General features: G+C 42.4%; 1 pseudogene; it reads left to right on the top strand.

Annotated features, from left to right (window-relative positions):
* The first annotated feature begins 1,240 nt into the window (after positions 1–1,240).
* Positions 1,241–1,358, top strand: LOC126475781 (5S ribosomal RNA; annotated as a pseudogene).
* Positions 1,359–14,224: the final 12,866 nt, after the last annotated feature.

Raw genomic sequence — 14,224 nt, 5'->3', positions numbered from 1 at the left:
TTAGCAGGAATGTAGCCACTGTACATGACTACTGACAGCGATGCTCACCTGGACGTAAAAAAAAAAAAAAGTCTTCAGATGTGTGTGAAATCTTATGGGACTCAACTGTTAAGCTCACCAGTCCCTAAGCTTACACACTAATTACCCTAAATTATCCTAAGGACAAACACACACACCCATGCCCGAGGGAGGACTCGAGCCTCCGCCGGGACCAGCTGCACAGTCCATGACTGGAGCGCCTTGACCGCTCGGCTAAACCCGCGCTGCCACCTGGTGGTAAGACCGTTGTGTTCGGCGTATGACTCTGGCGCATCGTACTGCATCTGCAGCAGCAACTTCAGCAGCAGTTGGTATCACAGCGACACAACAAACTGTTACTAATCAGTTACTTCAAGGACAGCTCCGAGACAGACGCCCTGTAGCGTGTATTGCACTGACTCAAAACCATCACTATTTGTGACTTCAGTGGTCCCGAGAGAGAGCTCATTGGAGGGCACCTTCGAGGTCTGCTCTTTTTTCAGATGAAAGCAGATTCCGCCTCGGTGCCATTGGTGTCCCTGTGTTGGTTAGGAGGCGAGCTGAGAGCCTCCGAACAAGCTATCTGTGTGCCAGACACAATGGAATCATGGCCTGGTGTGTGATTTCGTATGACAGCAGGAGCACTCTCGTGATTGTTCCACATACCCTGGCTGATAATTTGTACATGAATCTGGTGATTCGTGCTGCCATTCATGAACAGCAGTCAGGAGGGGGGGGGGGTGTTTTCCAGCAGGATACCGCTCGTCCACTTACCGCTGTAGTAACCTAACATGCTCTACAGAGTGTCGATATATTCCCTAGGCCTGTTCGATCATCAGGTCTGTCTCCAGTTGAGCACTTGTTGGACAGCATCGGACGGCAACTCCAGCGTCATCTATAAACAGCATTAGCCAATCCTGTAGCGACCGACCTAGTGCAACAGGCATGGAACTCGATTCCAAAAATTGACACCCGGCACCTGTGCAACACAATACTTGCGCGTTTACCGGCTTGCATTCAACATTCTGGCGGTTACACTGGTTATTAATGTACCAGCATTTAAGATTGCTTATGGCTTTTCTAGCGTTTACATTAACCTGTGGTGCTGCAATGTGAATTACTTAAGTGTGCTACCTGGACAAATTAATTCTCAAAATTTAATTACTCCTGATTAATTATATTCTGATGTTGCGATTTTGTTTTCCGTCCGTGTATTATCGGTGCCAACGGCCTTGCCTCAGTGGCAACACCGGTTCCCGTCAGATCACCGAAGTTAAGCGCTGTCGGGCTGGGTTAGCACTTGGATGGGTGGCCATCCGGTCTGTCTAACGCTATTGGCAAGTGGGGAGCACTCAGCCCTTGTGAGGCAAACTGAGGAGATACTTGATTGAGAAGTAGCGGCTCCGCTCTCGTAAACTGACATATGGCCGGGAGAGCGGTGTGCTGACCACATGACCCTCTACATCCGCATCCAGTGACATCTGTGGGCTGAGGATGACACGGCGGCCGGTCGGTACCTCTGAGCCTTCTTTACCTGTTCGGGAGGAGTGAAATGAGTGAGTGTGTTATCGGTATGACTCTATCCTTACGACTATTCCACGCGAAACCTCACCGACTTTTCGCTTGGCATAAAGGTGCGAGAACGCTGGCGTTCGGGTATTTTTGAAGGAAACGGCAAGACAGTGTCTGGTGTTTGCTGCGAAAGTTTCACAGAACCAGCAATGTGCACGCCGTATAACTGACTGCGTCATAGCACTGCTTGTAGTATCACTCTTACACACATCCCAGGCTGCCGTAGATTGACTTCACGTGACTTCTTTCGGGTACCACAAGCACTGAATTCGACGACATTCCACTTGCTACTTCGCCGCCTCAGTTTTTGGCGCTGCCTCACCCAAACCACCTCATCGTTCTCCGCACACTTCGTACACATTTTTTAACTAACTCGCCGTACTAAAAATAGTGTCGGTAAGCAGACCTTTCCGTGTTCGCAGTCCCAGCCACGAGTGCTCGGTGACATTGTTACAGGACGGCACTCTATAGAACAAATGCGAGATTTCCTGTCAGTCTTGGCCGGAGGCCCAAGTTGCAGCAAACTATTTGCGGAGCTCCGGTTTGGGCTGCAGCGAGCGACTGCAATAACGGGCGGACAGGCGCGGCCGCAGATATTATGCTCTTGACCCTCTGCCCCTCCGGGCCGTCCCCCCGCTCCCCCCCCCCCCCCCCCCGCCAACGCTGCCCCACCCCCTGCTGCTGTCACCGCTGGCCTCTCTGGAGCGACTGACCTCCCAATAACGGCGTGCTGGCATTCTCTGCTGCGCCACACCGCACCAGCCGGCAGCGGGAGGGACCACCTCACCCTGACGGAGACATCCTGGAGGCATCGTGAGCTGCACTCGTTGTCTCGTTAAAATCCTCTGGTGCTCTGTCGAGTCATCTTTTAAATTACTCTCTTCTCCTTCGTCATCGTTTTCCCCTAGGAGTTTGACATTTTCGATCTGCACAGGCCTCTTTCGTTCTTAGATCTTTGTCTTCCATTCCTTCCTATATGTATTTTTCCCCTTCTTAGCTCTGGCCTTTGTCCCCTCTTCTTCTAGGCGGCTCCCAGTTTAACATATTCCTTCGCCTTCTATGGTTAGACATTTTCTGTACATGCCCGTTGTAATGAAACTGGTTCAAAACACCTTTTAAATAATAAAACATGACCTATACAAGGAATCTGATTACCCCAGTTAGTCATGAACGGAAAAAAAATAAATTAGGTAATTCAGTACAATTATTATATAGATGCGATAAATCACTTTAACGGGAGCCAAATGAACAATTAAAGTTAATATAATTTCAGTAAACCTGCAAAACTAAAAACAAATTATTGCAGGGGCTTACATAGACATCACGCATCTGTTAGATGCCCACGAAATACGTAATTTTGTTTTGAAGCTGACAGACAATAAGAAAATAGGTGCACTTTTCAAGCAGTAATGGCGGACAGCATCAGCTGGTAATATACGTAATTTTATGGTAGCTAATTTTACCACTCAAAATTAAAATATGTATTCTCTCCAAAAGAAGTTACAAACAAACATTAAAATAAAATTATAATGAGCAGCAAAATGTCTGAGAAGAATTTTGAAAGGAAATTGTTAATTGAACCTTAATTTGGAGGGTTTCCGACACTGTCAACAAGACGAAATAATGGAAAGAATATTAATTGGGACAAAATAAAATTGAGACATTGTGACAGTATTTTTGAAAATAGTTAATTTAACTGTAATTGTCTCTAATTTTGAAATGAGAGAGTGCGTAATAATTTTCTTTTAATGTCTTAACTGTTGCTGCAGGCAGTACGATGACGTTAGCGGTGGTCCGCGCGGACGATGTGTCAAGTAAATCCTGGTTCGTGGAGTGAAGATAATGATGGATCCTCCTGTTTCATTAATATTCCAGTTACGGCAGTGGTCCACGTGTCCGTTGGAATCGAATCAGCTGGCAGCACTGGCGCGAAAATAATAGTTCCAGCATGCGCGTTATCGTTACGCTCGCGACGTTTTATTATTAAAAGCTTATTAATCACGCGGTGCGGGTAGGTCGGAATTATGCAACCTCTTTAGCATTTAAGATATATAACCAGTTAATGCCAATACTTCGTATAGTTCTTTCACCGTGTTGCCACAGGAAAACAGTCACATGTGGTTTTCACTATAACAGTCCGTTAAACATCAGTTCAATTACGTCGTCGTCTTTAAGACAGTATGGACGATATAATAAATGTTTCTTGATCAAATCACAGCACTGTTCTTTTGCCTGACATTTTGGTTTGGTCCACTTTCACGCAATTCTAACAGTGTCTCCACACGACAATGGTTTCTGGTTCATGGCTAATTGTCACAAGTTCACACAGTTTGTAAAATCGTCACCGCAAACACTCCATATACTTTTCAGGTTTTACTGTTCACTTAATAACGCACAATCTCCTATTAACACAGCGGACGCACGGTAATTAATTGTTTCTCCGCGTATCGCCGTCTTTCACGCCGAAATTTGCAACGTTTTACACCCGCGAAGCGACCACAATACCACAACAACTCGCACATCCTCTATCGATAGTCGTTCGCTCTCTCCCTGACACAATACTTCTCCGAGCCTAACCAAAGATTTACAAACCATATAGAACCAGAACATTCATATTCGTATAATATAAAATATAAAACAGTAGCAAAATGAATGAAGAAACAATGTGACGTATTAACAAATAAAGAATAGTTGAAATAAATGATACATACGTACTGTGACAAGGTAATGCACAAAAGAAAAAAAAATTATCGTCTTTCGGGGAAAGCAATGTCTTTACATCGTACCACTAAAGCGCTCTATTTTCCAACGCGTTCTGTTTCGGAGTGCGTTACCTCCATTCACCTCCATACCACATTTCCTATCCAATCAAGCCTCGTCAGCTCCAGACATCTTCTCACGCAGTCCTTATCAAGTCTTTTAATTTTCTCCCTAACTTTCTTTGTTTGATGCCACATCTCAGCTCTATACAAAAACGCAGCGAGGTGACAAAAGCCTTGGGAGACCTTGTAATATCGTGTCGGACATCATTTTGCGAGGAGTAGTGTGGCAACTCGACATGTGGGGAACTCAACAAGTCTGTGGATGGCCCCTGTAGAAGTACTGAGCCTTACTGCCTCCGTTGTTTGGAACCACTTTGCTCTTCACTTAAAGACGAAATTCCTTCTCTATTTTCTTACGTAAAATACCAGACAATAGTCTAGCTCTTACTGGGATAACACTTATTAATGTATTTGTGAACACCCCTTTGTCTTTGTCAATATATATATATATATATATATATATATATATATATATATATATATATATATATATATATATACCAGGTGATCAAAAAGTCAGTATAAATTTGAAAACTGAATAAATCACGGAATAATGTAGACAGAGAGGTACAAATAGACACACATGCTTGGAATTACATGGGGTTTTATTATAACCATAAAAATGCAAAAGTTCATTAAAAGTCCGATAGATGGAGCGTCATCTTATCAGAATAGCAATAATTAGCACATCAAAGTAAGACAAAGCAAAGACGATGTTCTTTACAGGAAATTCTCAATATGTCCACCATCATTCCTCAATAATAGTTGTAGTCGAGGAATAATGTTGTGAAGAGCACTGTAAAGGAGCTTCTTGGCAGATTAAAACTGTGTGCCCGACCAAGACTCGAACTCGGGACCTTTGCCCTCCATGGGCAAGTGCTCTACCATCTGAGCTACCGAAGCACGACTCACGCCCGGTGCTCACAGCTTTACTTCTGCCAGTATCTCGTCTCCTACCTTCCAAACTTTACAGAAGCTCTCCTGCGAACCTGCAGAACTAGCACTCCTGAAAGAAAGGATACTGCGGAGACATGACTTAGCCACAGCCTGGGGGATGTTTCCAGAATGAGATTTTCACTCTGCAGCGGAGTGTGCGCTGATATGAAACTTCCTGGCAGATTAAAACTGTGTGCCCGACCGAGACTCGAACTCGGGACCTTTGCCTTCCGCGGGCAAGTGCTCTACCATCTGAGCTACCGAAGCACGACTCACGCCCGGTGTTCACAGCTTTACTTCTGCCAGTAGCTCGTCTCCTACCTTCAAAACTTTACAGAAGCTCTCCTGCGAACCTGCTGAACTAGCACTCCTGAAAGAAAGGATACTGCAGAGACATGGCTTAGCCACAGCCTGGGGGATGTTTCCAGAATGACAATCTGTGAGGACGGGGCGTGAGTCGTGCTTCGGTAGCTCAGATGGTAAAGCACTTGCCCGCGAAAGGCAAAGTTCCCGAATTCGAGTCATGCTCGGGCACACAGTTTTAATCTGCCAGGAAGTTTCATATCAGCGCACACTCCGCTGCAGAGTGAAAATCTCATTCTGGAGCACTGTAGAGCATGTCCGGAGTTATAGTGAGGCATTGGCGTCGGATATTGTCTTTCACCATCCCTAGAGATGTCGGTCGATCACGATACACTTGGTACCCCAAAGCCAATAATCGCACGGACAGAGGTCTGGGGACCTGGAAGGCCAAGCATGACTAAATTGGCGGGTGAGCACACGATCATCACCAAACGACGCGAGCAAGAGATCTTTCACGCGTCTAGCTATATGGGGTGGTTCTAATAAAACCCCATGTCATTCAAAGCATGTGCGTCAATTTTTACCTCTCTATTTACATTATTCCGTTGTTTATTAAGTTTTCAAATTTATACTGACTTTTTGATCACCCGGTATATATGTCGGGGATATACGGGGTGTTAGGGATATCAGTGAATATATTGTGATCGTTGGTACCTTAATATGTACCCACATCATTGTCCACATACTGATAGTTATATCCCATAAATGTTCTATGGGACTCATGACGAGCGATCTGGGTGACCAAATCAATCGGTGGAATTATCCAGAATGTTCTTCAAATAAATCACGAACAGTTGTGGTCCAGTGACATGATGCGGTCTCATGATGTCCATGAACGGTTCCAAATAGTCTGCAAGTAGGCAAACATAACCATTTGTCGTTAATGATCGATTCAGTTGAACCGGAGGGCCCAGTCCATTCCACACAAACACAGCCCACGCCATTTTGGGACAACCACCAGCTTTCACAGTTTCTTGTTGACAGCTGGGGTCCGTGGCTTGGTGGGGTCTGCACCACACTCGAACCCTACTATCAGATCTTACCAACTTAAACCAGCACTCGTCTCACGAGGCCAAGTTTTCCAGCCGTCCAGGCTCCAGCCGATATGGTCACGTGCCCAGGAGAGGTGCTGTTAGCGAAGGCACTCGCGTCGGTCGTCTGTTGCCGCAGCCCATTAAGGACAAATTTCGCCACACTGTCGTAACGAATACGTTCGTCGTACGTTTCACATTGATTTCTGCGGTTATTTCACGAAGTGTTACTTGCCTATTAGCACTTTCAACTCTACGCAAGCGTCGCTGCCGTCGGTGGTTAGGCGAAAGTCGTCGGCCACTGCGATATCCGCGGTTAGGGGTACTGCCTGAAATTTGGCCTTCTCGGCAAACTTTTTACAGTGTGGATCTCAGAATATTGAGTCCCCTGACGATTTCCGAAATGTAATGTCCCCTGCGTCTGGCTCCAACTACCACTCTGCTTTCAAAGTGTGTCAACTCCCGTCGTGCGTGGTAATCAGGTCGGAAACATATTCACATGAAGCACCTGAGTACAAATGACAGCTCCGTTAATGCACTGCCCTATCGTAACCTGCGTACCCGATAATGCCGCCACCTGTATAGGCCCACGTACGTGTCGCTATCTCATGACTTTTCTCACCTCAGTGTACATTGTCCGCCACATTGTATAATATCCTTTTCTTAATTTCCTGAGGATGTACGTCTGGAGGACAGCATTGTATGGTAGTGAAACATGGACTGTGGGATAACCGGAGCAGAAGAGAATCGACGCGTTTGAGATGTGGCGCTATAGACGAATGTTGAAAATTAGGTGGACTGATAAGGTAAGAACTGAGGAGGTTCTACGCAGAATCGGAGAGGAAAGGAATATGTGGAAAACACTGATAAGGAGAAGGGACAGGATGATAGGACATCTGCTAAGACATGAGGGAATTACTTCCATGGTACTAGAGGGAGCTGTAGAGGGCAAAAACTGTAGAGGAAGACAGAGATTGGAATACGTCAAGCAAATAATTGAGGACGTAGGTTGCAAGTGCTACTCTGAGATGAAGAGGTTAGCACAGGAAAGGAATTCGTGGCGGGCCGCATCAAAGCAGTCAGTAGACTGATGACAAAAAAAAAAAAAAGTCCTGCTGAGTATTATTATCCCATATTTTCCCATGCAAACGTTTAGCAGGTCTCTTCCCCATTGCTATTTTGGAACTAACATCTTTATCACATGTACTGAGTGAAGAGTATCTTCACTCATCTTTATTCCCATGACTATTTTCTGTACCAACCATTCAGCGCCTGTTCCAAATAGTGTTAAACAGAATAGGTGACATTCCACAGCCTTGTTTTAGGCCCCGATCACAGAAAATACTTTGGGTAACCTTGCTTCCCACTTTAATCATTACTTTGTGTTCTTGTACATCTGTTTAACCAGGTTAATCCATTTTTGCTGACATTCTCAGTGATTCCCACAATTTCATTCCACGGACACTGTCATACGGTTTCTGTAGCTCTACAAAGTACACATGCATTTTTAATTCTGGATTTTTAGAATAACTGCCAGATGAAGTGAATGGTATCACGACATGGTGCTCGTTGTCTAAAACCACTTTGCTCTTCACTCATAGCCGAAACATCCATTACCATTTCCTTACTCTAAATACAGGAGAAAAGTGTAGCCACTGCTAGGATAACACTTATTCCTCTACAATTTGTGCACACCCTTTTGTCTCCTATTTTTATATATATCTCGGAGGTATACAGTTTTAAGGGTATCATTGCAGATATTGTAATCATTGGTACCTTAATGTGTACCCACTCCAGCGTATTAGTTGCTTTGGCTCTGCATCTATAGTCTTCCCATAAACACGTCACATAATTTATTGCCTGATGTTTTCCGCATGGTCGTAACCACACCACTAAGCGGATTACACCTGCCACTATAGCCATTTTGTGTCCACGTGTGTACACTTCACCACCTGACCTGCTGCCCAGAGGGAAAATAAGCATTAATGGCTTGCCCCTGCCACATGTACTTGGAGCTACTAATCAAACTGAAAAGATACTCCTCCTAGTAGCTATAAATTATTAGCCTTAAAATGAAGTATATACTAAAGTAATGATCTTCAGTACACTATCCTCGGTCACCAAGAAAAATTGCACTTATACCCTTAATAACCTGTATCACAATTTCTACTCAATCGGTGGACCTCGTCTCGCCTCTGTTTCCTCAAAACGTTCCTGTAGACGTCTTATCAATAGATTTCTCCACACTTAAGAAGTTGCATTCGTATATTGTCTGGTCCTGGAACTTTATTTACTTTTCATTAGACAGTGATGCTTTCACATCCTCTTCCGTTATTTCTATACTTTTTTCTTCTTCTTCTTCTCATTACTAGTCCACCCAAAAATATTTAAAATACTAAAACTTAGTATGAAATCTTACTTTCTTTAGTGTTTTGGCACTTCCGTTGCGTCGCGCAAATTAACACACAGCGATGGCTACAGCCGACGGGCTTTTTGCGATGTGCAGCGCGCGAGACAAACTTAACGCAACCTACAGCCCCAAAGGCGTAATCGAAACTTTCACTATCTGGCCCACATTTATTCTTTGCACTCTTACACAGGTGAAATTAGTTTGAGTAAAGGGTGCCATCCTCGCCTAGGCCCATGAGACAAGGTTAAACTTCTCACAACTCGAAAGTCAGTAATTCAAAGCCAGTAGGTAATCATTTTTAGGAATGATACCGTGATACGAGCACTGTGCATCTAACTGCTAACAGCTCAATGCACCGCTTCCTACTACTTACAAGCAGCTCTCTCTCTCTCTCTCTCTCTCTCTCTCTCTCTCTCTATCTATATATATATGCCCCCTCACAGCTATTAGTCTCCTCAACAACATATGCTGGTGGTAATCATTCTGTATCAGGGCGCGAAAAGCAATCGCATAGCCGATAGTATGGACAGAAGAAATGTGTGGTCACGGTGTGGCGAGAGAGTAGCATGTCATCAATCGCTAGCCACTATGAATCAGGAACTCTGGTGATCCAATCTCTGTCCAACTCCATTTCCAGACACGTTATACTTTTTGCTGCTGGCAGACGTAGTTAATATCACGCTCTATGTAGTCCTGAATCACTTATAAATTTAATTACTTATTATTATTATTCTTATTGCTGTACCTAGAGGATGGTGTACTTATGAACATAGGAAGTTATTTGGTCTCCACTTGATTCTAGTGGCTGATTTTAGATTCACATGTACGAACGCTCACTAAAGACCGATAAGCAGTTTCCATCATTTTCTGCAGTTTTTGTTACTATTAGAAATAAGCCTGAGTTTTGTGCAGAATTGGTAACTATTTCTCCTTTTAAATATTTATGTGCTTCATAATACGAGTATATTAAAGCTATTTGAAAAATATTGTTATTTCTCCAGTTACAGAATCTTATGGGAGTAAAATACTACATATTTTTAGAACTGTTTATGCAGGGTGGTTCGATACAGTCTGAGAAACTCGTAAGAGTGTTTCAGGGGAAAAGTAAACGTTAAGAAAAAATTCGATGCCTTGCGCCGTTTCCGATTCAGTTGGTACTGAAGTTAGCTGATCACGTCGTTACGCGTATAAATTTAAGCAGTCACCCAGAGACAGTGTCACCAAACGTGTTCTTCGTCTGCATTACAAGTGATAACTCACGAACCCACAAAAGTCGGTATCTTACCACATTTTAGCACGTTCAAGTGCTTGAATTTGCGCTCGAAACGACCTGATTGGCTAACTTCAAAGCTAATTAAATCGGAAACTGGAAAACGTTTCGAAATTTTTTTCTTAACAATTATTTCTCAGCAGAGCCTCCTCTGCAACACCCTTACAGGTTTTTCAGACTGTTTCTGATCACACTGTATATCATGTGGACAATTGAGCAATCTTTTACCGGTCGTTCACCATCATATACCTTGAAACTGAAGGTCTTTTGCCATGGAACGTTTGATACTTGCAAATGAAATGAGTTTCTTTAATGTCTTAGCAATTTATGGGTACTGAAAATGGAAACTTATGTTAGTTTTCAGTAGCTCCTATTTAAAAATATAGTTAACAAATAAACGGTTTCTCCAAAATTTGATTTCACTTGCGGATTACTGATGCGTTGTATAAAATAATGTATCCAGCAGACTATTAAATACAGTGCTGATAAGATTTTTATCAATTGCAACGTTTTTAAATTTCAATTTGTTCCTAGGTACATGGCCACATTATACCTTGTAACATGTTTACACTTGTGGAGAAAGTTCAATATTACGGAGTAATTTTTGTAACTACAGAAAAAAAATGCAGCTCGTAAAAAATGAATGCCATCTTTTAAAGATGTAAAACGTACACACTTCTACTGCAGGGCCAATTAGAGGCACATATATGATAAGCGTATCAAGGCACATCACCTACTGTATGTCCACACTAAACAAAAATTTGTTACTTTCTGTGTGTCCTGTTGATGAAATTTAAGTGTCCAGTATTGTGTAGATCTGGACCCTAAAGGTCTGAGACACCTCTGTGTGTCTCTAATGACGCGTTTTCTCCTTACATAGTGGAAGGATGGGTTAGCTTTCTTATCGTATCTGTGCCTGCTTTCCGGATTTGTTAGTAGCGTATTCTGTAGCTCATCGTGTTTGATAAACATTTTACAGCTGAAACGTATTTATTGACGTTCATAGCAACATACATATTACAGTATAGAGCTACGTCTAACAGAGATTTGATGTGTTATGCGCATCGCTGCTTTTTCATAAATACTCCACTGTATTTGTGACACTTACAGCTGGAACTACGTACACCTTATCAGTGGACGACGTACTTTTACAGAAGACGTAAGGTATTTTCGCCTTTCGTGGTTCACTAACCCCAGTTTCACTTTTCTTCATTCCGTATTATGTCAATGTGTTTACGAAGAATAGAAAAATGCTCAAGTTTCCTTTTAACTGACTAATTTAGAAGTAGCCAACACTAATTACTGGAGGAAAACGCTGTTCACTTTAAAGTCCTGTTCCCTAAGTAAGCGTTTTCTGTAGCACAGTTTCTTCTGCCGCCTTCAGTTCTTTATAACTACCTAAGTCTTTTATCATGCTGTCGCAAGGAGGCTATCAAATGACAGCGAACGGCCGGAGAGAAAACGCTTTTTTTCGGGGGCCAACGGTGCAGCGAGCGAAGAAATTAATTAACAGTTGAGAATTATGGGTCCTCATTAGCCACGGATCATAAAAGGGCGTTAATTCACGGATGGGAAGGCAATCACTTTTTGATTGCATTTTTATGTGTGGACACAAAAAAAGGGAGGGTGAGGGCACTTAAAATTCCGCATGAACGTGCAGAATGCCACATGACAGTAGCCAAATTGTCGGAGATAATCGCTATTTCTGGACCGACCAGACAAATTTCTGTGAAGCTCTTTTACGTGCGGAAACATGACTTCACTTTGATGTAGGCCGACCATTCACAGCCTGATTAGTCTTTGTGAAGGGACATCACAGCAGCCTGTATTATTGCCAATTACTTTTTAAGAAGGCGTCGGAGAGTATTGTCCGAAGTTCCGTGTTTGCTCTAACGTGATGCGGCAATACCATTCTTTTTGTTCAATGCTTCGTACGGTTTTGCTGAGCGTATTTTTCTATCAGTTCAGCTGGTGTACTTAACCACCAATTTCAGAGAGAGTAAAATTGTCGAATACCTCTTGCACATACTGCCAAATTTGTAATAAATGAATATTACTTACTTGAGCAATAATATCTTTTTTAAACAGTATTGCCTGCTTTCGGGACCACTATAAAATCATTCAGAAAGTAAAATTAAGATTGTAGAGCAAGCACAATTCCCTTGTAACATTATTTTACTGACATAAAGTAGCAAAGCCCTATACATGGTGACATATAATTTCTGAAGATGCTAGCATCTGACGTGAGAAACATGTGAGTAAAGGAAAGTTGCACGCGACTCGTGGCTGCTCTAAAACTTTGATTTCTAGTGGTCGCTGTTCCCAATCATGTGATGCTTACACTCGCCACATTCGGAAAATGTTTTGACACAGTATTAAAGCATAGTTTTTACAACAGAATTGCTGTGCAGGTATGATCATATGCGGGACTGTTCAAACGTAATGACAATAATCTTTACTCAAAGACGGCTGGATTCTCTCAGCACTATGCAACTCAAATTTTGTGTTTTTCACATCAGCGTTATTCTTAGATATCAGAGATGTATTGTCAATGCATACACGGAAGTCCAACTCTTTTGAATCTTAAATCCTTGTCAGATTATTGTGTAACTATTAAACCAGTGACAGCCAATCATGGACAACCAGTAGTTAACAGATTATTGACACACAAGTGATTTACCATTCATTTACAATTAATCACGGACAAGCAATTATTTAAAGTTAGTTGATGACTGTAATCGATCGGCAAAGATTTCTATCCAATCTTTGTCAGCCAGGAAATGACACTGATAAGCACTGATATTAACACGCCAAAGTAAAGTTATACTGCAGTTATAAGTATCCAGTCATTTCGAATATTTTGCTTTTTCTTTGGATTCCGTTTCTATACTTCAGATGTAGACGTCAAAGAAATGACTTAGTGAGAAAATTAAGCCCTGCATGTTTGTATCAAATTGCTATCACAGGACAAAGAAGATTCAAGCAGAATATAGGAAGGACCTTGTTCTTTATTTCATTTGGCGTTTAAATAAGCATATCGGACAAGAAATTGGTTACAATGAGAGTGTAAGTCCAAGGATGAAGTAATCGGATTATAAAAAGGGAAGACAGTGATGCAGTCACTCTACACCTCGAAGAAGCAGTGACGGAAATAAAGGTTTAAGAGTGGTACTAAAACTGAAGATGAAAAGATATCAATGTTAGGATTCGCAGATGACATTGCCATCCTCAGTGAAAATAAAGATGTATTACAGGACCTGTTTAAGGAAATGAACTGTCTGATAAGTATAGAATATGGATTGAGAGTAAATCGAAGGAAGACGAAAGTAATGAGAAATAGCAGAAGTGAAAGCAGTGAGAAACTTAACATCAGGGTTGACAGTCATGTAGTTGGTGTAGTTAAGGAATTCTGCTATCTAGGCAGCAAAATAACCCATGACAGGCGGAGCAAGGTGGACATAAAAAGCAGACTATGCACTGGTAAAAAGGGCATTCCTGGTCAATATAAGTCTGCTACTATCAAACCAATAGGTCTTAAATAGAGGAAGAAATTTCTGAGAATGTACGTTTGGAGCACATAATTATGTTATAGTGAGATGTGAAGTGTGGGAAAACCAGAAGAGAATAGAAGCATTTCTGATGTTGTGCTACAGAAGAATATTGAAAATTTGGTTGACTGATAAGATCAGGAATGAGGAGATTCTCCGCAGAATCGGCGAGGGAAGGAATATATGGGAAACACTGACAAGAAGAAAGGAAAGGATGATAGTACACATGTTAAGATATCAGGAAGTAAATTACA

This window comes from Schistocerca serialis, chromosome 4 (assembly GCF_023864345.2).
Source record: "Schistocerca serialis cubense isolate TAMUIC-IGC-003099 chromosome 4, iqSchSeri2.2, whole genome shotgun sequence".
In the NCBI taxonomy this organism is placed as follows: Eukaryota; Metazoa; Arthropoda; class Insecta; order Orthoptera; family Acrididae; genus Schistocerca; species Schistocerca serialis.
The sequence above is the reverse complement of the archived record's forward strand: the minus strand, read 5'-3'. Positions and strand labels throughout refer to the sequence as shown.